Source organism: Taudactylus pleione, unplaced genomic scaffold (genome assembly GCF_031769625.1).
Source record: "Taudactylus pleione unplaced genomic scaffold, aTauple2 ptg000296l, whole genome shotgun sequence".
Classification (NCBI taxonomy): Eukaryota; Metazoa; Chordata; class Amphibia; order Anura; family Myobatrachidae; genus Taudactylus; species Taudactylus pleione.
Window position 1 is genome coordinate 13,498,834 of NW_028284698.1, and position 24,689 is coordinate 13,523,522.

Here is a 24,689-nt window from a genome sequence, read left to right on the forward strand (position 1 = left end):
AATTTTGTTTCGGCCTTGAATCAATAAATAAATGTATCTGTTCTCAGCAATGTATTGTAGTGCATAGTTTTATGTTTTTAAACTTCTGTATACTTTGTTTTTACATTTCATTCTACAAAAAAAAAAAAGGAAATGAAAGCAGAGCTTCTATTTTAAATAGAACATGGCCCATATTTAATAGGCTGCGAGTTGCAGAACACGTCAAGATTCCGGCGAATGAGTCCATGGATTTAAAGCGGCAATAATTTGCAAGAAAAGCACCAACCTGATATCGACTTGCGGCTTTAAATCTATATACTATATCGCCATAATCCAGTATGTTCCTTTTTACTTATAGGCTTATTACATATGAGCCTATATTTTTTTTTTCCCAGTGAATACTGATCAGTACCACCACCTTCATACATGGTATTTAGTAGTGGGCCTGTCAGGAGAAAATCATGCTATGTTTTTACATTTAGAGTTATGTATATTGTTCATAATGACTTTTGCTGAAATTAGAGTCTAGGTTCCGCCATGTTTGCCCAGGATCATCCGTGCAATGAAGCTTCCCCCATATAGATTGCTTGCTTCATTCGGCACCTTGCTCTTTACCCACACCACTGAGATCATTTATGTCCGCAACACTATAGCCATGTCAGACTAGTGTTCATTCTAGCACCCTGTATGTGTCACCCGTGCAGTTCCTTTTTCTTGAATGGGGTATCACTCTCTGCTCAAGTGCTTCTAGCACACTCAGCTGATGCAACAAACTGCTGGAATACGAACCAGTGTGTGCTAGACGCACCAGAGCAGATAACACCACCCCATGCAAGAAAAAGGAACTGCATGGGTTGTGACAGGTGCAGAGAGCTAGAATGAACACTAGCAGACCATGGGACAGCTTCAGGACCTGGCAACACAGGAGGCTCTGGCCCTGATTCAGAGCCGGGTGCTCTGACAGAGCGCTCGCTCTGAATCAGGGCCGTCCTTCCTGATTTTAGAGCGGCCTCCTGGCCGCTCGCATAGCTGTGGGTCTGAATCAGGCCCTCTGTTCCAGATGGAAACTTAATATGGGTTCATAACAATTGTATCCAGGTAGCTGTATGATTTGGAAAACAGAATGTATAAGCAGACTTTGTATTATTCAGACTAATGTGCCAGATTGCTGGCTCTGGTGTTCCTAGTTGAATTCAAAGGTGGGCAAAGGTCTCACAGCCATTGGAAGGACTATTCTAGAGAAGGGTGGTGGGAATGCAGTGAAACAGAGACCTTCTATTAGGTCTGTGCATTCACATCCTCATATGCTGCACATGTAACACTGCTAAAATTCTCAGGGTCTCTGCCCACATGAATAAAATGAGCCAATTTGCTGCTTGAAAAGCGAATCCAGCACATTCCACACCTGTCGGAGTACTCTTGGGCCAAGACTCCACATAGTAAGAGATGGGGTGCAGCAGTCTGAAGGAAATCTTCGAGCTAGTTATTGACTGCTGGGAACAAAACAGAACTCTCATTGAATGCAGAGAAATTGCTGCAAGACTGTATAGAGTGATCATATAAGCTGGTGACAAAATTATTAATTTCTCTTAATGAGCATGTACATCCTCCCTTTATCAGAGCCGGGAGACTGCTCCACGCTGACACCTGCCAAAGGGTATCTAACCGCATGGACCAATAGGGATCACAATTCCTTCCCAATTACACCCACTTTCAGCAGACATCATAGGATGGTAATTGCACAGTATTTCTTAGCTAACCTATACCCTGGAGAGTTGCTTTAAATAGTTTACAATAAGGGGGTACAAATATATTGCTCAGATGTGCTGCACAACCTGCTTACACCTCTAATCACCTCTGTAGACGCACTTCCACTCTTTGCTATAAATGTCATCAGTATGCTATCAGGAGAATCCAGGAGAACCTGCAGACAGAAGTTGTGATGTGACTGGTAGGGCCAGACTGGACATCGGGCACTTCTGGCAAATGCCAGAAGGGCCGATGGCCAAAAGGGCCGCTTTGGCTGAGCACAGGCTTACCCGGCAGTACAGCCTCCCGGGCGGCGCCTTGCTCAGCAAGTAGATTTCACAAATGTGCGGCCGCGTCATTGCGTAATGACGTTATGATGTCATGACGCAGTCGCGTCATGATGTGGCTGCGCATATGACTGCTGAGCAAGGCGCCGCCTAGGACGCTGTACTGCGACCAAGCCCCACCCGCGCACGCAGGGGGGGTTTCCGAGTACCTAGAAACCCCCCCTGGCTGCCGATCTATTGCAGCTGACCAGTGCTCGAAGGTCACTTCCCTTCGGCATCTGGCAATATAACCGTTCCCTTTAAATCTGGCTGGTTGCGTGAGCCAATCACAGCTCGCGGACCGGCAGCCAATCAGGCTAATTGGCTGTCAGTCCGCGCGACCAGCATGGTGCATCGGGAACCCAGATGGAGAGGGAGCACGGCTCAGCGCTGCAGGCGATCAGATGAGTGATGCGGGGCCATGATGTGCGTAACTGTGTTCACACCGAGGAGGTAAGGGGGCTGTGTGGAGTAGGTAAGGGGGCTGTGTGGAGGAGGGAAGGGGAAAGTGTGGTGGAGGGGAAGGGGACTGTGTGGAGGAGGGAAGGGGGCTGTGTGGTGGAGGGAAGGGGCTGTGTGGTGGAGGGGAAGGGGACTGTGTGGTGGAGGGGAAGGGGACTGTGGAGGAGGGAAGGGGGCTGTGTGGAGGAGGGAAGGGGGCTGTGTGGTGGAGGGAAGGAGAATGTGCACAGATAGAGGAGGGAAGGGTAGTGTGTGGTGGAGGGAAGGGGACTGTGTGGAGGAGGGAAGGGTAGTGTGTGGTGGAGGGAAGGGGACTGTGTGGAGGAGGGAAGGGTAGTGTGTGGTGGAGGGAAGGGGGCTGTGTGGCGGAGGGGAGTGGGCTGTATGTGCACAGTTAGAGGAGCAAAGGGTAGTGTGTGGAGGAGGGGAGGGGACTGTATGCACAGAGGAGGAAAGGGTAGTGTGTGGAGGAGGGGAGGGGGCTCTGTGGAGGAGGGGACTGTATGTGCACAGAAAGAGGAGGGAAGGGTAGTGTGTGGAGGAGGGGAGGGGCTGTGTGGTGGAGGGAAGGGGGCTGTGTTGGGGAGGGGGCTGTATGTGCACAGATGGAGGAGGGAAGGGGACTGGTGTTTGCACAGATGGAGGAGGGAAGGGGGCTGTGTGTGTACAGATGGAGCAGGGAAGGGGGCTGTGTGTGTACAGATGGAGCAGGGAAGGGGGCTGTATGTGTACAGGCTTATTCTGGTTAGACATTTGTCATTGGTTCTGTAACCAATTATTTGGAAACCCCCCATTCAAAATCCTGCGTTTGCCACTGAGCCCCATGGCAATGGGAACGAATCTGGGGCCGGTTAGGACTAGACTATACAGCGCAGATGGACCTGTGACGTCACACCCACGTGACCCGGCCTGAAAGGGGGAGGGGCGGGGATGCTAACGGGGGACCAAAAGTGTCCCCTCGTGGGCTCGCTGCGCTCGCCACGCTTCGGGCACGGTGGCTCGCTGCACTCGCCACAAATATTTATTCCCCCTCTATGCCCTAGTGGATGATAATGCAGGAGCGGACCAGCCTCCTGCAGTGGTCACGTGGTGGATACGTCACAGAGGTCCTTTCTAAAACTAGGAAATAGCAGCAACCGCGGGGGAGCGCTATGCAGACGGGAGGCGGACACGCCATTCAGAGGAGCCTGCATATGGTGACACTAGGTAAAACCTCTGCATGCTCCAAAACTACTGTACATGCGGTATCTCTCTCTGCCATCTTCGCCATTAATTTCCTTCTGTCTCTCTCCCATCTCACCTTATTCCTCCTCCTTACTCTCTTTTCTATCTCCCCTGATTTCTTCTCTCTTTTTTCTGTTTCCCCCTATTCCCCTCTCATCTCCCCCTATTCCTAAAATCTGCTGCCTGCCCTTATTCCTCCTGTCTCCATTCTCCCCCTATTCCTACCCTCTATCTCCCATTTCCCCCTATTCCTGCTCTCTCGCCCAGCTCCCCCTCTTTCTCCTATGCGCTTGATTCAATTCAACGCAAATTGAATAGCAATGGGAATGAGCTCCCGGAGCTATTCAATTCTGCGCGTTGTTAGGTCGGAGAATGCCCTTCTCCCGTCCCTTGCCCCTTAAACAAGGTGTTTATTCGCGAGAACAGGCATTCTCTGACTAAACTTCCCGGCACGATGCTGTTTCCGCCACGCTAAGTGCAGAAAACAGCATTGCACCTGGACTTTGGTTGGATTTTTGCTTGCATCCCAGGAGGGATGCGAGAAGAAATTCTCAGTCGGGCGCGCTGATTTGAATCGCTCCGGGAGCTCATTTCCGGCGCTGTTGAATTTACATTGAATTGAATCAAGCCCAATGTCTCTTTCAGCTTCCCTTCTTTATCCTATGTCTCTCCTGGCTTCCCCTATTCCTTCTCTCTCTCTCTCTATCTCTCTCCCAGCTTCCCCTATTCCTCCTCTCTCTCCCGTCTCCCCCTATTCCTTCTCTCTCTTTCCCAGGTTCCCCTATTTCTCCTATGTCTCTCCCAGCTTCCCCCATTCTCTCTCTCTCCCCTCTCTGTCCTATGTCTCTCCCATATACCCCTATTCCTCTTCTCTCTCCCAGGTTCCCCTTTATCTCCTATGTCTCTCCCGTCTCCCCCTATTCCTCTTCTCTCGCCCAGCTTCCCCTCTTTCTCCTATGTCTCTCCCGTCTCCCCCTATTCCTCTTCTCTCTCCCAGCTTCCCCTCTTTCTCCTCACTCTCTCGTCTTTCCCTATTCCTTCCTACTCTCTCCCAGCTCCCTTCTCCTATGTCTTTCCTGGCCTCCCCAATTCCTTCTCTCTCCCCCAGCTTCCCCTATTCCTTCTCTCTCTCTCTCTCTCTCTCTCTCTCTCTCTCTCTCTCTCTCTCTCAGCTCACCCTATTTCTCCTATGTCTCTCTAGCTTCCCCAGTTCCTCCTCCCTTTCTCTCGGCTCAACCTGTTCCTTCACTCTCTCGTGGCTCTCCCTTTTTCTGCTCTCTCCCGGTTCAACCTATACCTTCTCTTTCTCTCCTGGCTCTCCCTATTTCTTCTCTCTCTCTCTTCCCACTCCCCATATTTCTCCTATGTCTCTCCTGGCTCCCCATATTCTCTTGCTCTCTACTCCAGTTCCTCCTATTCCTCCTCTCTCTATCTCCTGGCTCTCCCTAATTCTCCTATGTTGGGTCCCCTCTTTCCTTCTCTCTCTCCAGCTACACAAATTCCTCCTCTTTTTCTCCTGGCTCCCACCCTTTCCTCTCTATTTCCTGTCTCCCTCTATTTCTTTTAGTATGTTGCTATTACCGTGTGATGTAATGTGTAAAAGAAACACTACTGTGTGACGTAATGTGAAAAAGAGACACTACTGTGTGTCATAACATGAAAAAGGGACACTACTGTCTGACAAAAGGTGAAAAAGGGCACTACTGTGTGATGTAACATGAATAAGGGACACTACTGTGCAGTGTAGTGTGACTAAGGGACACTACTGTGTTTTGTAGTGTGACTATGGGGTACTACCGTGTGACGTAATGTGAAAAAGGGACACTACTGTGTGACGTAATGTGAAAAAGAGACACTACTGTGTGACGTAACGTGAAAAATTAGGTGGCTACGTCCCTTCCCAGCGAAAACCACACCTGAATTTGTTTGTGCTCTCTGCTTCACCTACACATGGCGGCACAAATGCTCTCTTTAAAATGTGTAGTTACAGCTCTGGTTTGGTGTGCACAGATGTGTCCTCTGCGTTCAGCACCCCTGTCCTAAAAAAGTTCTATAGTGACCACTATCTAATCTTCTACAATTGCTAAACTAGGGCTTGGGAAAATGCCTTCCCCTTTCTTTGTGTATGACCTACACCAGTGAAGTGCAGCTTTACCTATAGATATCTGTCCAATCTGTCTGGTGGGAAAGAAAATCTGGTCCATTTTCCAGCATCTGGGAGCAAATTTCTATTGTTATTTGCTCCCATACATTCACAGATTTTCTGTCCCACCACACGAATTGGACAGATATATCTATAGGTGTCTGCACAACTTAACAGAACCAACACAATACCAAATGTTTGAGTCCCAGCAGGATGTGCTCTGTTGTATGTATTTTAATAGAGAATGATGTGTACTTGTCTGTTGTTCTAATATTAATTATATTTGTAAGAGCATAAACTAAGAAGTGGGAGGAGCCAGGAATAGTTAGGGGAGGAGTCTATGCCAGGAGCCAGATGCTGATGCAAGGTGGGCCTGTGTGTTCTTTAAATTCCAGGGCCTATTTTTAGTCCCAGTCCGGCCCTGCTGGTAGGAGAGGGGCCTAGGTTCTGGATCGCCCCGGGGGCCCCTACACAAGGTCAGTGTGACCCTGCTGAGAACAGGTACCCAGCGGCACCTGTTCCCCCTTGAGGGCTGCTGCAGCTCTGCGTTCTTCTGCATGCAGCGCAGAGCGTGTCCCTTCATCAGCAAGGGGACTCGGACTTCAGAGCTTTTCTGTGCTGTAGGCAGCAGCACTGACTGTGCTGTGCATGTAGATGAACACAGAGCTCCGCTTACAGCCAGAAATATTCGAGAGGAGCCTGCCACACAGGAGGTGACTGATCAGGGGCACTGGAGGAGAAGGCCACTGTGGGACATATTGGGGGACACCGTGTGGCAAGACAATGGTCATTGTGGCTAGGTGTCAATTTAATTGCAGCAGCCCCCTACAACTTAATTGTCCCAGGGCCCCCACAAGCCTTAGTCCAGTTCTGTATTGGTCAGATGGCTCCCCGCACACTGATTTGTTGATGGTGTCAGGAATTGGAAGCTACATGTACAGTGGACTGTTGTAGGCAGTCAGAGTCCAAAGTGTAAGCAGTTTGTCTAACACTAATAACAAATGAGAGCTCCAGGGACGATTGGCTATATTTTAATAACCATTCCAAGTAGCAAACGCACGATTTTGAAAGGGGGGTTTCGAAACCCTTAGTTACCGAACCAATGAAAAAACATCTAGCCACAAATAAATATATACAGTATTTAGATAGATAGAAACATCTTACATAGGATTTAGGACCACAACAGTAAAATATACCACTCAGCCTATGACGGGGTACACACACACTGTCTGATACAGACACACACCTCTATTACTAAAAAACATGAATTCAGCAGGCAAATAAATACAGCCAGCATGATTTATTAAAGACCCCCCCCCTCCCAGTAGTGCCCCTTATACAGTGTCCCTAGTAGTGGTCCCCTTATGCAGTGCCCCCAGTAGTGCCACTTATGCAGTGCCCCAAATACAGTGCCCCCCTATGTAGTGCCCCAGTAGTGGTACCCCCTATGCAGTGCCCCCAATAGTGCCCCTTATACAGTTCCCCCAGTAGTGGTCCCCCCTATGCAGTGCCCCTTATACAGTGATCTGCCCTATGCAGTGCCCCTTACATATACAACACAAGACACACACAATATACTTACCTGATTCCCAACTCCTGCCCCCGCCACGTCTGCTCCTCTGTCCTCCCGCTCGGCACTATGGGAGAGACGTCATGACGTATCTCCAATCATCCACTGCGGGATCTCATGAGTGAGCTCCAGCCCGGCTTCCTCCATGGATGCAGCACCCAATGAGAGTCTTTCTGACTCTCATTGGCTGCTAAAACAAAAACACCGCTGCCGGGTTGTACGAGTGTACTACCCAGCAATGGTGCAGGTGTGTCTGTCACTGTGTAGTGCGGACTACACTCACTGCGGTCCACACTACACTTACTGAACCCAGTGATCTGGACCGCGGCCGGCGGGGCCACCGGTCCAACGGCACTACGCCACTGATCGGCGGGCTGGGGGGGGTTTCTGGGTACTCTTGTGTGTGTGTGTATGATTCCTGCCAGGCAATACAAAGGAAATTTGAGAGGATAGTGTAAAAGATGAGGGAGGTCTGATTTGCATATGAGCTTTGCATTGTACAGCTGCCATCAGGATGGTCTCTGTATTGAATACCAGTCATGGAAATTACAGGAGGCCCTGAATCTCAGTTACTTGTATAATTGCACAATAAACTAAAATAAACTCCCCGCAGCCTAAACCTAACCCTCCCCCTAGTGCCTACCCTCCCCCTAACCCCAGTACTTACCTTTTGGATTCTGGGGTCGGGATGCTGGTGCCGATATTCTGATAAGTAGGGATTCCGGCGTCTGCATTCTGACCGCGGACCGCATCCCTGGATAGACAATAGAGGAATTATACACTGACATATAAAATATGAAAATTTATTAGCTGGAATTGAATCCGTTATTTTTATTCTAATCCATTAACCTCACTTTTAATAAATGCTTTGATAGATACAAAAACATTAATGGAAAGGGGTAACCCTCAAGGCTGCCCACCTTTTTACTTTCAGAATTCCAAAATTGGCAAGCCTCTAAGGGTATCAAAATTGGCCTGAAGAAGATTAAATTATCAGCCTTTGACATCCTCTTATATATTATATCCTCTTATATATTATATTACGTATTACTCATCCAGATCTTTCTTTGATTTTAGGATACATCGATCTATTTAGATCCATATCCGGTTTCATTATCAATGTAGACAAATCAGTGACTATGATGCTCCACACTGGAGGTTATTATCCATTTTGGGGAGGTACATTACGATAACTATACCGGACTTAACTAATGAATTGAAGGGTTTGGAGTCTGGACCATCTCCTTCTTTCTTATATGGGTCTGACAAACATGATATCTTTCCCTCGTCTAATGTACCTTTTTCACTCCTTGATTGTACTTACTAAAAAGGACACACAGAAAATCAGTTATTTATTTTGTATGTTTATCTGAAAAGATTTAAATTTGAAACTAATAGAATTTACCCATTGGTTGTCTTACAGTCCCAAGATTATATAAATCATGTTATCCGACATTTCTCAGATGCAGCTTAGCAGAATCTGTTAGGTCAATTACAAGCTTAACCTCCGTCTCGTAGGGCTACTTCTATTTATTAAACTTACAAATTGACTGGATCAGTCAAAGATTGCTGGCGGCATGGCTAAATGACTCGTGTATTTCCCCTGATGTAATCGCACAGAAGCTGATATCTTTCATAGTCTCTGTGGCTGTCCCTTAATTAAATACTTCTAGTACTTAATTAGACAATATGCATAATAGAAATTGAGTAATGATGTTCCCTTTATGGGCTATCTTAAAAGCATTTGATATCAGTCAATGTACAACTAGACAACGTAAATAATATTGAGTGCTGTGGGATAGAAAACCATATTGCAGAGCTGGTTAATGAGTAAGCCTCCTCAAATGGGATCGGTATGATTTACCGCCGGCCTACAGCGGAAGCGCGGCAGAGGTGAAGATCCCGACTGCGCTAAAGGTAAGTATAAACTAACCTAACCAACCCCTAACCCTCCCTTAGGGGTGCCTAACCCTAACCTCCCCCCCCCCAAGTCCCTAACTCTAACCCCCCCTGTAAGTGCCTAAACCTAAACCCCCCTTCCCCGCTGCCTAAACCTAAGTCTCCTGTTGGGGGTGCCTAACCCTAACCTCCCCTCGGTAGTGCCTAACCCACGCCCCCCCTTCCCCTAGCCTAACTCTAACCCTCCCGGGGGCTGCCTAACCCTAAGTCCCCCCAGGAGCCCTAACCTAACCCTCCCCCCCGCGGCTGTCCGCGCCCGGCTTACCTTCGATCGGGATGCCAGGCATCGGTCTCCTGGCGTAGGTAAAATGACAGGCGTCGGGATTCCATCCATTGGCTTCCCGACGGCTTCCCCCTCAAATGCCCTTATTTATTTGTAAAGTTGTATTTTCTACTTGGTATGGACTGGGTGTAGACTCTCTGGAACAAACAGAAACATGCAGATCTCTACTTTTCTGTCTGGGAACATAGGGCCCGATTCATTAAGGATCTCTATTGCGATCGTAGCTCCGTAATCATACGCAGGTCTACAGTGAAAATATGCTAAAGAATGCAATAGCAATGCTGTCGCCCTGCCAGCATAGAGACGCCCACTGCCTCCCACTACCGCTCTCACATCCGTAACACCTTGCAAACCTCCATAAACATCGGTAACATCGAGTATCATGTGCCCCTCATGCAGAATTACAGCAGCCCTGACCTTACTTAGAAATTGCTAACCTCGTTGCACGCAGTGGGCTAATTTATGAACGCCCAAGCAACGGCATTCAAACGGACAGACACGCCTGCGTTTCTCCAACCACTCCCCATCACCAACCCCAAATGCTCACTGTCTGACAATCACTCTGCGATGGCTTTCCGTGGTCTGTGTGAGCGCAATGCAATTGCAGTGGTGCCTTCACGCACTGAGATGCATACGCATGCACAGTACGCAACAATCGGCTGGCTGCATACGCTTTAGCAATAGTGATCCTTATTGAATCAGACCCATTGAGCCTAATTCAGAGATTTACGTAAGTGCAATGTTTACCCAAATCTCCAATGTTTTGAGCTATGCGCAGAAGCCACACTGCGCATGAGAAGATATGGGTCTGCGATGTTGCTCGCAGTGACCCAAACACCGCAGGATGATTGAGATGCTGCTGGCATGCTGCTGGCATCTGAGGGCGGTTTTAGGCATTTGGGGACGGTATGTCAAAGCCAGTGGCTGCATCCTGAATCAGCCCTATAGACACGCCAATAGTCACTAAGGGCCTGATTCACAGCCGCTCGCTCTGAATCAGGGCCGGGCTTTTTTTTTTTTGGATTGGCCTCTTGGCTGCTCGCATAGCTGTGGGTGACCACCCACAGCTATTGCGAGCGGCCATGATGATGGCCGCGATGGCCAAGACCATCGCGACCATCGGGCTTGCGACGAGACCCTTGTGGTAGGGTCTCGTGGCCGCAAGCCCCAGAGAGATTTCGGCTCTAACAGAGCCGGAATCTCTCCACTGACATCACTCGTGATGTCAGTGTGGCCGCCCCCAAACGGCAAGCGTTCCCTCGGGAACGCCTCCGTTTGGGCAGCCACCCCCCGGCCCGCCCACCAAAGGGGGTGAGCTGTCACTCAACATCGATAGCTCGCCCCCTTTGGTGCGAGACCCGGAGCAACGGAGTGCCCGTCACTAGCCGGGTCTCGCGCATGCGCACGACGGAGCCGGCTCCGTCGTGCGCATACGCTGCGGGCCACCATCGACCCCATTGCGAGCGCTCAGCGCTTGCGACCGGCTCTGAATCAGGCCCTAAGACCCAAGTTGATAGTGTGCGTGAAGGCACCACTGCAATTGCACTGCGATCACACAGACCACAGAAAGCCATCGCAGAGTGATTGTCACACTTCCTAGGGGACGTAGGCACCTAGTACCAATTGAGAATTACAGCAGAGGGTGCCCCAACTAACCTATAAAATATATATAGATATATATATATATATATATATCTATATCTCAGTACCAGTCAAAAGTTTGGACACACCTTCTCATTCAATGGTTTTTGTTTATTTAAATTATTTTCAACATACTAGATTAATACTGAAGACATCAAAACTATGAAAGAACACATATGGAATTATGTTGTAAACAAAAAAGTGTTAAACAAATCAAACTACGGGCCTGATTCAGAGCCGCTCGTAAGCGGACGCTCGTTCGCTCCGAGCGATGTTCGCACATCTGCGCATGCGTATGGGTTGTAATGCGCATGCGCCAACCAGTCATTGCGGTCGGAAATCATGTGTTCGCAAAATAGCGAGTGCCTGCTAATTTGAGTGACAGGATGAGGCGTTTGTGGGTGGTAACAGGGGAAGGTGCTTGAAAACGGGGAGTGAAGATCCGAACGCAGGCGTGCCAAACGGTCAAAACGGGCGTTTTAAGGGTGTGCATAATTAACAAAGCAGCGTCATCAGCCACGTCACTTGGTTGTCTCTTAGCCTGAACTGTTCGCATGATTGCGGTAGGAATATCCAACCACAAGCACTACGAGCAGTTCAGACGCCTTGCGATGTACTCGATTAATCTAATAAATAGCGGAGATGACGTATGTTGCGAAAGGCCAGGGGCCGTCTTTACAAAATAGCGAGCGCATATTTCGTTCGCTCGCTCAGACATAGAAGCGTCAACAGACCGCAAAGAGCGAGCGCTCTATTAAAATATCCGGCCCCTTTTTCTGAACAAGCAAGCGCAAATAGCGTCCGGCTCTGAATCAGGCCCTATGTTTTATATTTTAGATTCCTCAAAGTAGCCCCCCCCCCCTTTTGCTTTGATGACGGCTTTGCACACTCTTGGCATTCTCTCAATCGGCTTCATCGGTAGTCTCCTGGAATGGTTTTGAATTAACAGGTGTGCCTTGTCAAGAGTCAATCTGTAGAATTACTTGTCTTCTTAATGTGTTTGAGATCATCAGTTCTGTTGTGCAGAGGTAGGGTTAGTACACAGTGGACACCACTATTTGACCACTGTTGTAATCCATATTATGGCACTAACCAATCAACTCAGTAAAGAGAAACGACAGTCCATCATTACTTTAAGACATGAAGGTCAGTCGATACGGAAAATTTCAAGAACTTTGAATGTATCCTCAAGTGCAGTTGCAAAAAACATCAAACGCTATGATGAAACTGGCTCTCATGAGGACCGCCCCAGGAAAGGAAGACCAAGAGTTACCTCTGCTGTAGAGGATAAGTTCATTAGAGTTACAAGCCTCAGAAACCACTACTTAACAGCACCTTAGATTAGAGACCACATAAAGTCTTCACAGAGTTCAAATAGCAGACAAATATCAACAACAACTGTTCAGAGGAGACTGCGTGAATCAGGCCTTCATGGTCGTATTGCTGCGAAGAAGCCACTACTGAGGATGAACAACAAGAAGAAGATAATTGTTTGGGCCAAGAAACACAAGGAATGGACATTAGACCAGTGGAAATCTGTACTTTGGTCTGATGAGTTGATGAGTCCAAATTTGAGATTTTTGGTTCCAACTGCCATGTCTTTGTGAGACGCAGAGAATGTGAGCGGATGGTTTCTGCATGTGTGAGTCCCACTGTGAAGCATGGAAGAGGAGGTGTGATGGTGTGGGGGTGCTTTGCTGGTGACATTGTTGGTGATTTATTCAAAATTCAATGCACACTAAACCAGCATGGCTACCACAGCATTCTGCAGCGCCATGCCATCCCATCTGGTTTGCGCTTACTGGGACCATCATTTGTTTTTCAACAAGACAATGACCCCAAACACACTTCCAGGCTATGTAAGGGCTACTTGACCAAGAAGGAAAGTGATGGAGTGCTGCGTCAGATGACCTGGCCTCCACAATCACCCAACCTAAACCCAATTGAGCTGGAAAAGCAGCCAACAAGAGCTCAGCACCTCTGGGAACTCCTTCAAGACTGTTGGAAAACCACTCCAGGAGACTACCTTATGAAGCTGATTGAGAGAATTCCAAGAGTGTGCAAAGCTGTCATCAAAGCAAAAGGGGGCTACTTTGAGGAATCTAAAACATAAAACATTTTAATTTGTTTAACAATTTTTTTTTGTTTACAACATAATTCCATATGTGCTCTTTCATAGTTTTGATGTCTTCAGTATTAATCTACTATGTTGAAAATAATTTAAATAAACAAAAACCATTGAATGAGTAGGTGTGTCCAAACTTTTCACTGATACTATATATATATATATATATATATATATATATTGTACACATATATATATATATACATATATATACACATATATTATATACATATATATATTATATCATTTTCTAGGCACATCTCTACACTTTTCCCCATCAGACGTCAATACCATAGGAGGCCTAGTGTCTTGTTTTGTTCTGGTGTAGGGCAATCTCTCTCAGTGGCACTCTCCTTAGTCTCTTCTGTCAGGAAATCTTATAGTTGTCTGTTGCTGGCACTTAACTTTAAATTGACTTCAGGCTGTTCGCAATCTTTTCCGAAATCTCCACACTGGTTCTTTCGATGGACTGAATAGATGAGGATGGGCATTCTTCTCCTTCTTTGGTAGAAACTCTTCAAACTAACTGCCTGACAGGGCAATGGCACATTCTATGCCTCTGACTTCCCCCAAGCTCAAAATCAGGTGGATCATACCACCATTCATCATCCACATCACTTCCTCCCCCATCTCCCATAGGGCACTTTCCAGCATAGTACTGTCTCGCCTAGGCACAGGCCGGGACACTGGTTCTTCTTCTCTGAAGTATGAAACCCTGATAGGTAGAAGAAGTTGTCGATGGCATGTCTTGATAGGACCACTTTTTCCTTTGGGCATCACCTGATAAGGAATGCCATCTTTCTTTGCAATCATCTCATAATGTTCTCTTTGCCATCAGTTGGCCAAGTTGTGTATGTCAGGATGCAGCCTGGGATCGGCTGTTACTCCCATCTGCGATGGCGTCTTTGGGCTCCTAAGCGTCCGGATGTCAGCCGTGGAGACAGGTAGTGGCTGAGTATTCTACCCAGGGACTGCTAGAGCCTTCATGCGTGCATCCTCGTTGCTGCAGGTGCAGTCCTGGGCGTGGCCATGTTGGTTCATGTCATCTAATCAGTATCCTTCTATGGTAGTTCTGCGGTCAGTCAGCTGATGTCCCTGGCCAATGACCAGCTACCAAGGGGTATTTTAGGGCACTTACTGCAGCAGGAAGTTGCCTGTACATCCTCGCTCCTTAGTGGCTTTTCTACTGTGACAGCGTCCAAGGTTCCGCTGTGTTAATTTCCAAGGGTACTCAGTCTGTGACTTCTAGATCCTTTCCTGGCTTCTGCTGAAAGCACTACACAGTGTCTCATACCATTTGTGCTGTTTACAATCACTATACAGTATTTCTAACCATCGTTGCTGCTGGAAGCACTATACAGCATCTCATACCATCAGTGCTGCTGGAAGCACTACACAGCGTCTCATACCAACTATCAATTCTCAGTGTCTCATTCCAAGTGCTGACTACAATACCAAGTGCTGGCTACCATCTCCACTCAGCATCTCATACCAACTATCGATTACCATCGATTCTCAGTGTCTCATCCCAAGTGCTGACTACCATCGATTCTCAGTGTTTTCTACCAAGTGCTGGATAACCATCGCTATTCAGCATCCCATACCAGGTGCTGATTACCAGTGCAACTCACTTATCAGTCTTTGGAGTATAATCCTTGCTCATCAGTGCTTATATAGTCCTCCCATATATATCTCTGTGTTTTCTCCAGGTACGTGCCTCAGGGGCCGCAACCTATTCACTTGGTGCAGCAAAACCCACATCCCGCTTTGAGGGGTCAATGGTGAATACCATCGAGTGGACTAGACTCCGCGCCCTGGAGTAGGTCTCACCAACACCTGGGAGAGACGTATGAAGTGGTATGGAGAACACTTCGTAGACTTATTCTTAGTCCAGTTGTAAGCATGGACCTACATACTCGCTCCATCTGGACTTCTGATATGGATTCAGTATACTTATCATACTCAAGAGGGTTAGATTGAACCTCTCTTCCATAGGACCACTTCAGGGGCTGGCTGGCAACTTTTAGCCTGGGGGGCAAATGCATGCAGGCGGCCCTGGCAGAGGAGTAGCGTGTAGCCAGGGTGCCCGAAAGAACGTGCGTGCTACGGTGCCCCCCCCCTCAGGAGAGGACACCCTTATGCAGGCCTCGAGTAGTGCCCCCAGTAGTGATCCCCCCTATGCAGTGCCCCTTGTGCCCCCAGTAGTAAGCCCCTTATATAGTGCCCCCAGTAGTGGTAACCCTTATGCAGTGCCCCTTAAATAGTGGCCCCAGTTGTAGTCTTCCCCCTATGCAGTACCCCCACTATTGCCCTTTATATAGAGCCCCCAGTAGTGGTCCCTCGATGCAGTGCCCCCAGTGGTAATCCCCTCCCCCCTATGTAGTGCCCCCAGTAGTAGTCCCCTCCCCCCTATGCAATGCCCCTAGTAGTAGTCCCCCCCAGTAGTGGTACCCCCCTTGTAGTGCCCCCAGTAGTAGTAGTCCCCCCCTTGTAGTGCCCCCAGTAGTAGTAGTTCCCCCCCTTGTAGTGCCCCCAGTAGTAGTAGTCCCCCCTTGTAGTGCCCCCAGTAGTAGTAGTCCCCCCCCTTGTAGCGCCCCCAGTAGTAGTAGTCCCCCCCTTTGTAGTGCCCCCAGTAGTGGTCCTCCTCCTTATAGTGCCAGACCCCCCGCAGTAGACACACATAATCTAAAAAAAACAAAACACTTACCTGACACCCGCTCCTGCTCCCGCCGCCGAGATCAGCTCCTCCGTCCGCCGCTTTGCATTATGGGAGTGACGCATCACTCCCATTACCCACTGCGGGAGCCGGAAGATGTCCGGCTCTGGCAGTGGGAGCAGCAGCCGATGAGAGTCTGTCAGACTCTCATTGGCTGCTGATCACAACAAACATACAGCTGCCGGAGCCGGCGGCTGTGTGTTTGTCACTTGTGTAGCGCTGACCGAACTCCGTCCGGTCAGCGCTACACACGCGGTGCAGTCTGTGTCACAATGACACAGACGTCCCGCGGCCCGCATGACGCTACGGCCCGGGGGGCACATGGCACCCTGCCCCCCGGCCCAGCCCGCCACTGGACCACTTTGATTTCTTTTGATGTGTTAATCTTGCACAGATCACACAAATCTCCAATAAGACATAACTCTCAAAATCAAATAACATAAAAGTTGGCAATACCGCAAAGTGGAGAGTAGGGGACTAATGGTCAACGAAAGGTAATGTGAATTTATGTCTGTCTCACTAATTAACTGACCACAAGTGACCCAAAGTTGGAAAATGTTTCCATCCTATTGTATGTTAATAAAGGGGGTGATTCTGCTTCGGACAGAATTACAAAGCTGCACGCAGGCAGCTTTGTAATTCCATCCTTGCTAACCTTGCTAATATGCAAATGCAGCAGGAGTTGTATGACACCCCCTGCTGTATTTGCGATCCCAGCTCTGCGACCAAGGTCAGAGGCTGGGATTACCGGATGGCACAGGGCAGTTAGTCAGCTGAGTAAGCCTCAGTTTACTCAGGCTGGTCGGCTTGCGAGTCCGATAGTTACATCATCGGTTCCAGTCCGATATCTGCATCATCGGGTCCAGCCTTATATCTGCATCATCAATTCCAGAGCAATATTCTATCATCAGCTTTGGCCTGAAAGTCCATTTACCACCAACCAGCTCTCATTACTGCACCATTACCCAGATGGTCTCATCTACTACAATTCCAGTTTAATAAAGTAATCTTGTTCCTGTTCACGCCTTCGGGCAAGCTACTACTACACATCATCGGTTCTCATCTGGTCCACTACCAGCTGTTCCATTGCCTCCTCTCACCTCATGACAAAGAGCTGGATTAAGCCTCAAAGCTTTATTCACTCCTCATCAGTTCCTGCTTCAGCCTCACACGCCTGCCCAAACTATCCCCAACCCTCAGGCGTGACAGTCATATCTTCATAATTCCTTTTTTCTCAAGTCTATGGGTAAGAAGTCTATGGGCTCTATTTATTAACATTATTTTTACTAAAATAAAGTGAAAAATGGTGTTTTCACACCCTTTTCACATTATTTTAGTTTCACATAAAGTTACTACAGGGCAATTGGAGTAGAAATTGTCAAATTCTTCTCCAAGCCCTAATTTTCACATAATTTTAGTAAGCAGATTGCATTTCCCAGAATTGTAATGGGAGATGTGATCTGGCCAAAGTTACTAAAAATAAATTGTGAAAAATACAGAGGAAAGCCCTGTGATAACAACGCCACCTGGAGGTGGCATTATCCAGGGTCTCCCCCGGTTACCGGACTCCTGCTCCACCCTAACAGGCAGAGCAGAGCCCCGGAGCCGGCTTCAGTGATCAGCTGTGTGGTCTAAACAGACCACTCGCTGATACACTGCACAAAAAAAGAAAAAAAAAATAGTAAAATTAAAAAAAATTACCTAAGTCCACCGGAAATCTGGACTCCAGTGATGTCTCCCCTTCGGTCAGCTGGTCTTCCAGCCTGCACTGGGGCCCGGTCGTCACCTGACCGGGTCCCAGTGCAGGATGGGATGTCAGCTGACCGGAGCCACGGAGGATATCACCGGCGCACCGATCACTGCAGGTAAGTGTAATTAAGGGAGGGGGGATCGCATGGGGGGGGGGACAGGGGGTCAGGGGAGGGTCCGCGGTTGCGGGGCTCAGCATCAGGGGGCGGGGCTTAGTGACGGTCGGTTGGCGCATGCGTCGGCACTTGTCACAGTAGTTTTTGCAAAAATACTGTGATAAGTGTGCGGAGGGGATTCGCAGGGGCAGAGCTTTATTGCATGCTCTGTCCCTACAAGGGATTTGTAGTAAATCCCTTTGATATTGTCTGAATTCGCAATGCGAATTCAGTCGGTTATATCACACTACAATCTGTATTCAATCAAAATGCGGAAATGTAGTAAATAGAGCTCTATGTCCACTAATTCCATATTACAATAGCAAAGTTTTTGGCTGGAATAGTTCTCTCTGAGAAAGTTTTCTTTAAGATGCACACTCCACATGTCTTTACAATGTCTTTCCACATCTCTATTGCACAGTAGAGCCAACACAGGGATTGTCTGCTCCATGGTTCAGCTCCAAAGCGACCAGTCTCCGGCAGCAACATGCCTGGGCAGGTCTGACCTGACCTGCTCTGCTCCTGGCTCTACTTTCTCTTCGCTACTGCAAGACCTCTCCTTGGTGCCAAAACACCTCCTTTTATTCCCTCCACTGCACCTCCTCATGCCTCTAGCTGCAGAGTTACTCCTAGATGGAGTGGCAAGTCCTCTGATAGTGGAGTGGCAAGTCCTTTTTTTTTTTTTTTTTTTTTTTAACTAACACTCCAAAGTTTATTAGAAAACTATAAAATCACAATAGGCCTACCCTGTGTGCATCAAACAATCCTACAGCGTAAAGATGGATCCCGGGAATAACGCTAAGGTAGGTAGGTAGACCGCACAGGGTAGGAAAAATGCAGACACTAGGACGCGTTTCGACGCTCTGCGGCGTCTTTATCAACTTTGATGTCTGCATCAAGGAGAGCGAAGGGAGAGAGGCTGGAGCAGGTCTTCAGTAAGTCATAGAGGCCTAGAGAATAAGGACAGATGGTCCCTTTATTTTTGGGGTGCCGTGGATCCCACTTATATGAGGAATCTGCGGATGTGTGATTGGTAAAGGAGAAATCACTACGTGGGTGCACCATACCTGATCCATGTAAGCTTACATGTAAGCACTATTTATTGTGATCACAGGGTGGATCTACTCTCTATGGACGTTTTGACTATTCTCCCACTATCTACCCCCACTGTGGATTGGGACTAGTCTCACTTCTCCATTCGTTTTCAGCACTGAAGGTGTACCATATTGACAATAAGAACTTTATTACGAAAGAGTCTTTTTCTCTATGTTTTTTTTGCATATGGACTGATTTCTATATGTTGGGAGTATATGAACAAGGCTCATCATCCTGAAACTTCTCATTAGCGTGGACTTGTAAGATAATTTCCTGTGTATTTATGTATTTATCTGTAAGTGGGTGACTTATATTGTGATCTTTTTTCTGCTGCTATATGAGGCAGCGCCAAATTTTGTGAACATCTTTTTGTGAGCAAATCCTTTGCAGGCAATTACAGCCTGAAGTCTGGAACGCATAGACATCACCAGACGCTGGGTTTCATCCCTGGTGATGCTCTGCCAGGCCTCTACTGCAAATATCTTCAGTTCCTGCTTGTTCTTGGGGCATTTTCCCTTCAGTTTTGTCTTCATCAAGTGAAATGCATGCTCAATCGGATTCAGGTCAGGGGATTGACTTGGCCATTGCATAACATTCCACTTTTTAGCCTTAAAAAACTCTTTGGTTGCTTTTGCAGTATGCTTTGGGTCATTGTCCATCTGCACTGTGAAGCACTGTCCAATGAGTTCTGAAGCATTTGACGGAATATGAGCATATAATATTGCCCAAAACACTTCAGAATTCATTTTGCTGCTTTTGTCAGCAGTCACATCATCAATAAATATAAGGGAACCAGTTCCATTCGCAGCCATACATGCCCACGCCATGACACCACCACCACCATGCTTCACTGATGAGGTGGTATGTTTTGTATCATGAGCAGTTCCTTTCCTTCTCTTCTCTTCCATTCACTCTGGTACAAGTTGATCTTTGTCTCATCTGTCAATAGGATGTTGTTCCAGAACTGTAATGGCTTTTTTAGATGTTGTTTGGCAAACTGTAATCTGGTCTTCCTGTTTTTGTGGCTCACCAATGGTTTGCATCTTGTGGTGAACCCTCTATATTCACTCTTGTGAAGTCTTCTCTTGATTGTTGACTTTGACACATATACATCTACCTCCTGGAGAGTGTTCTTGATTTGGCCAACTGTTGTGAAGGGGTTTTTCTTCACCAGGGAAATAATTCTTTTGTCATCCTCCACAGTTGTTTTCCGTGGTCTTCTGGGTCTTTTGGTGTTGCTGAGCTCTCCGGTGCATTCTTTCTTTTTAAGAATGTTCCAAACAGTTGATTTGGCTACACCTAATGTTTTTGCTATCTCTCTGATGGGTTTGTTTTGATTTTTCAGCCTAATGGTGGCTTGCTTCACTGATAGTGACAGCTCTTTGGATCTCATATTGAGAGTTGACAGCAACTGATTCCAAATGCAAATGTCACACCTAGAATCAACTCCAGACCTGCTTAATTGATAATGAAATAACGAGGGAATAGCCCACAACTGTCCATGAAATAGCTTTTGAGTTGCTAGTCCCATTACTTTTGGCCCATTAAAAAGTGGAGGGCACATATTGAAACTGTTGTAATTCCTACACCGTTCACCCGGATGTAATTACCCTCAAATTAAATCTGAAAGTCTGCAGTTAAAGCACATCTTGTTTGTTTCATTTCAAAACCATTGTGGTGGTGAATAGAGGCCAAAATCTGAAAATTCTGTCAATGTCCCAATATTTATGGACCTGACTGTATATATATATATATATATATATATATATATATATATATTATAATTGTATGATATTATTATAAAAAAAAAATTCCTGTTACTTTGTAATACTGATAATATAAAATCTTCTTCAAGACAGCTTGTAGTGAAACAAAGGTAGATTTATTCAGCTGGACCAGTCACAAAATTGTGCGCACGGACATGGACCATGCACATTGAGTTATCAACATGATATCCTATATGTCATTAGGTTACAATACATTTTATGCACTCCAATAACAATGATTAATGAAAAAGGTGTACATAATTACATTGCAATACATCATATTACAGAAACATGATTTGTTAATCCGTTATCAGAAGGTGTGACAGGGAGGTGACAAGGAGGTGAGGGGATAGAAAGGGGCGTTCATGGGAGTGGGCAAATAAAGCAAGTCCAGGGGAAATTACTGGCCTACGTGACGAGAAATGCAGAGTCTTCACTTTAAGGGGTATAAAGTAGTTCATTATAGTTCAAAAGAGTCTCTAGTCAACAGGTCCATTGTCCATCTTGATTTCCAGGTGGCATGATCATTTTAATCCTTTCAATCAATACGGTATCGGGATAAGTTTCTATTACCATCTCCATATCTCATACTTCCAACGTGTCCTTATAACTCATAGTCCAGAATAAAATGAAATCACTTCTTATTATGTGGTTAACCCATTCCAAACCGTTGTGGTCACTGCAATAGTTAGCTCAAGACAGTTTAATATATTCACATAAAATCACTTTGTAAAAAGAATATTTTGCAAGCAATACAGAGGTATTTCATTCCAGCCTTAACAGTCCTCCCTGTTGTTAATTTACTTAACACCATAATCATCAAAATTTAGATACTTCTTCTTTCTTTGTGAGATAGAAAAAGGAAATTAGAGTTTTATAAGAGATAGCACTATACCTGAGGGCCTACGCCTGATTCACTCCTGAGTCATTGAGATGGTGAGGGGCCTACCATCTTCCTCAGGATATAGTAAAAGAATAGGAGCGACAGTGGACATGAAAGCTTTCAATCATCCTCATGAGTCTCAGAGGAGGTGCTACCTTTAGACTTTGTTCCGGGTACATGTGCGTGTAAGAAATAAGCAGAAAAGGGAAAAGCATAATGTGCCTAAATACTAACACCTGTTCTTTCAAGCATCTACAGGAGAATAAGTGGTTACAGGTTTCATTGCCATCACCTGGACTACTTTCTTTCTATTGGCCTTACCTATTTTGGAACAGTGGCGTAGAATCACTGGTACACATCTAACTCCTAGATAGATGATAAATGCGAAGGCAAAGAAATAACCCATATAAAAAAGGATACGAGTGAGCCACCTTGACATACCTTGTCCTAACCATCCAAAAGGGTCCCACTGATTTCCTTGATTTAAATGTTTTTGTATACTCTGTAGATCCTGAATTTTCTTTTCTATTGGGTTGTAGTTATCAGAGATATTAAAGCAACACAATCCCTTGAATTGTTCACAACCACTACCAGCCTTTAATAATAAGTAATCAATAGCCACTCTATTTTGTAGCATTCCTTCTCTAACTTCCCTTAGTTCTTCATTTATGTATGCAATTGCAGTACTAGTGGCATTTATTGTCTTTGCTAACCCACAGGCAATACTGTTGATTACTCGGGTATTGTACAGGCTAAGGCCTGGCACTCCTACCAGAGAAGCGGCTAGAGCTATGTATTGAGATGGTGATAACAAGGCCAGGTCTGATCTACAATTTGGGGAAAGAGATCTCTTATCCCTAATAAAATCTTCAGTCTTGGTAATATTTGAGTGAGCTGCAACAAAAGTCAATCTACCTAGATAACATACACCAGTAGAATTTGCAGGCAAATAAGAGTACGCTATATTACCACATACAAAGAATATGCCTTTTGGCATATACAGGTCTGAAGATATATAGCTGGCTTCAACAGTCAGTGTGCAATTTTCAGTATTACCTAGAACTAGTGATAGTCTAATTTTACTGGTAATATTCCAACAGTGTTTTTCAAATATACTGGGCTGTAACTCTATTTTGTATTTAGTGAGATGAAACCTTCGTGCGTTCTCTTGGGGACGAGTAGTTCCTATCAAATCAAAAGTTATAGCTTCAAATTTAAGACTTTTATCATCCAGTATGCTAATGTCATTTAGTTCCTTTACTGATATAGGGATACATATGAAACAAGTTTTATAGGCTGCTCCAACATGCATGGGCGGAGCTACACAAAATGAATCACTGTCAGCAGCAGTAGTGGCTAATTCCACAAATGTATTTCTCCCATATGCGCTGGCCCTAGCAATTGGGTTATAACTCTCAACTGGAAATTCCAAGTTTGCATCATTATGGGTAGCTACTCGTTTTACCCGGCTTTCAGTGCTTGTGTGATACAGTCCTTCTCCATCCATTTCATAACACCATATGATACATTCATGTGCAGGAATTCTACCACAATTTCTACATATACAACTGAATACATTTGCCATTTTATAACACTCTTTACTATCCATGGGGGAGGCTTCTCGGGTCATCCTTCCCCATACAGGAGTCTCATCTGTACACCACCTTATACACCGTAATTCAGGATTTGGACCACAATATTTACATATACAGTGAGGAATTTTAGGCAACCCTTGGCATTTTTCCCAAAGGCTCTGTTCCCTTGCCTCTCTCTTTTTTCTTATCCCACCGGATATCTTGGTGGGTAAATAAGGGCCAAAAGTAACAAGAGATTCGGGAGCGTTCTTGGAATGCTGCACCACCCTGCTTACCACCTCACCAGGGGTCTCCTGCCCTCCTCCAATTCCCATCATCCTAATAAGGATGTAATATGTGACAATACCTGCCATCCACATGGCTAAGACTAAACAGGCTGCAAGTACCACTACTTCTGTAAAACGCCAATCACATTTCCCTTCCTCATCATTAGATGGCTGGCTATCTATTACACCCTTGTGGATTTTCCTGAACTGTCTCTGCATATCAAGAACATATTTGGTAGTCAAGTCATGTAGAGTGGCATGACCGTCTTCAGGGCCTAGCATTAGGTTTGGGCAACGGCCAAACAAGATCTCATAAGGAGAGAGATTTAGAGGAGGCTTAGGAGTTACCCTCATGCTGTGCAAGACTATGGGTAGTGCATCCACCCACACCATTCCCGTTTCTGCAGTGATCTTTGACAATTTACTCTTTATTGTAAAATTAGTGCGTTCCACTTTAGCAGCCGCTTGGGGGCGATAGACACAATGCAACTTAGACTTTATTCCCATAAGTCAGCACATCTCCTGAAACACCTGTCCTGTGAAATGTGTGCCCTGATCTGATTCAATAATATTTGGTATACCATATCTGGATATGAATTCTTGTACAATTTTCTTAGCTGTAAAATAGCTGTACATGCTACTGCTGGAAAAGCTTCAACCCATCCTGAGAAAATGTCACTAGTTACCAAAACATACTTAAAGTTCCTACAAGGCGGAAGTTGAATTAAATCAATCTGTATTGCTTGGAAAGGTCCTCGTGTAGGCGGAATGTGCTTCACTAGGGTTGGGACCGTCTTTCCTGGGTTTTTTCGCAAACAGGTAAGGCACGATTGCACTCTCTTACCTGCATATGAGGAGAACCCTGGAGCACACCAGTACAATTTGACTGTCCTCACCATGCCTTCCTTTCCGACATGTGTAAGGCCATGGGCTGCCTCAACCAAGCTAGGCAACAGTGATTTTGGTGCAATTGGTCTTCCCAATTTGTCTCTCCAAACTCCCA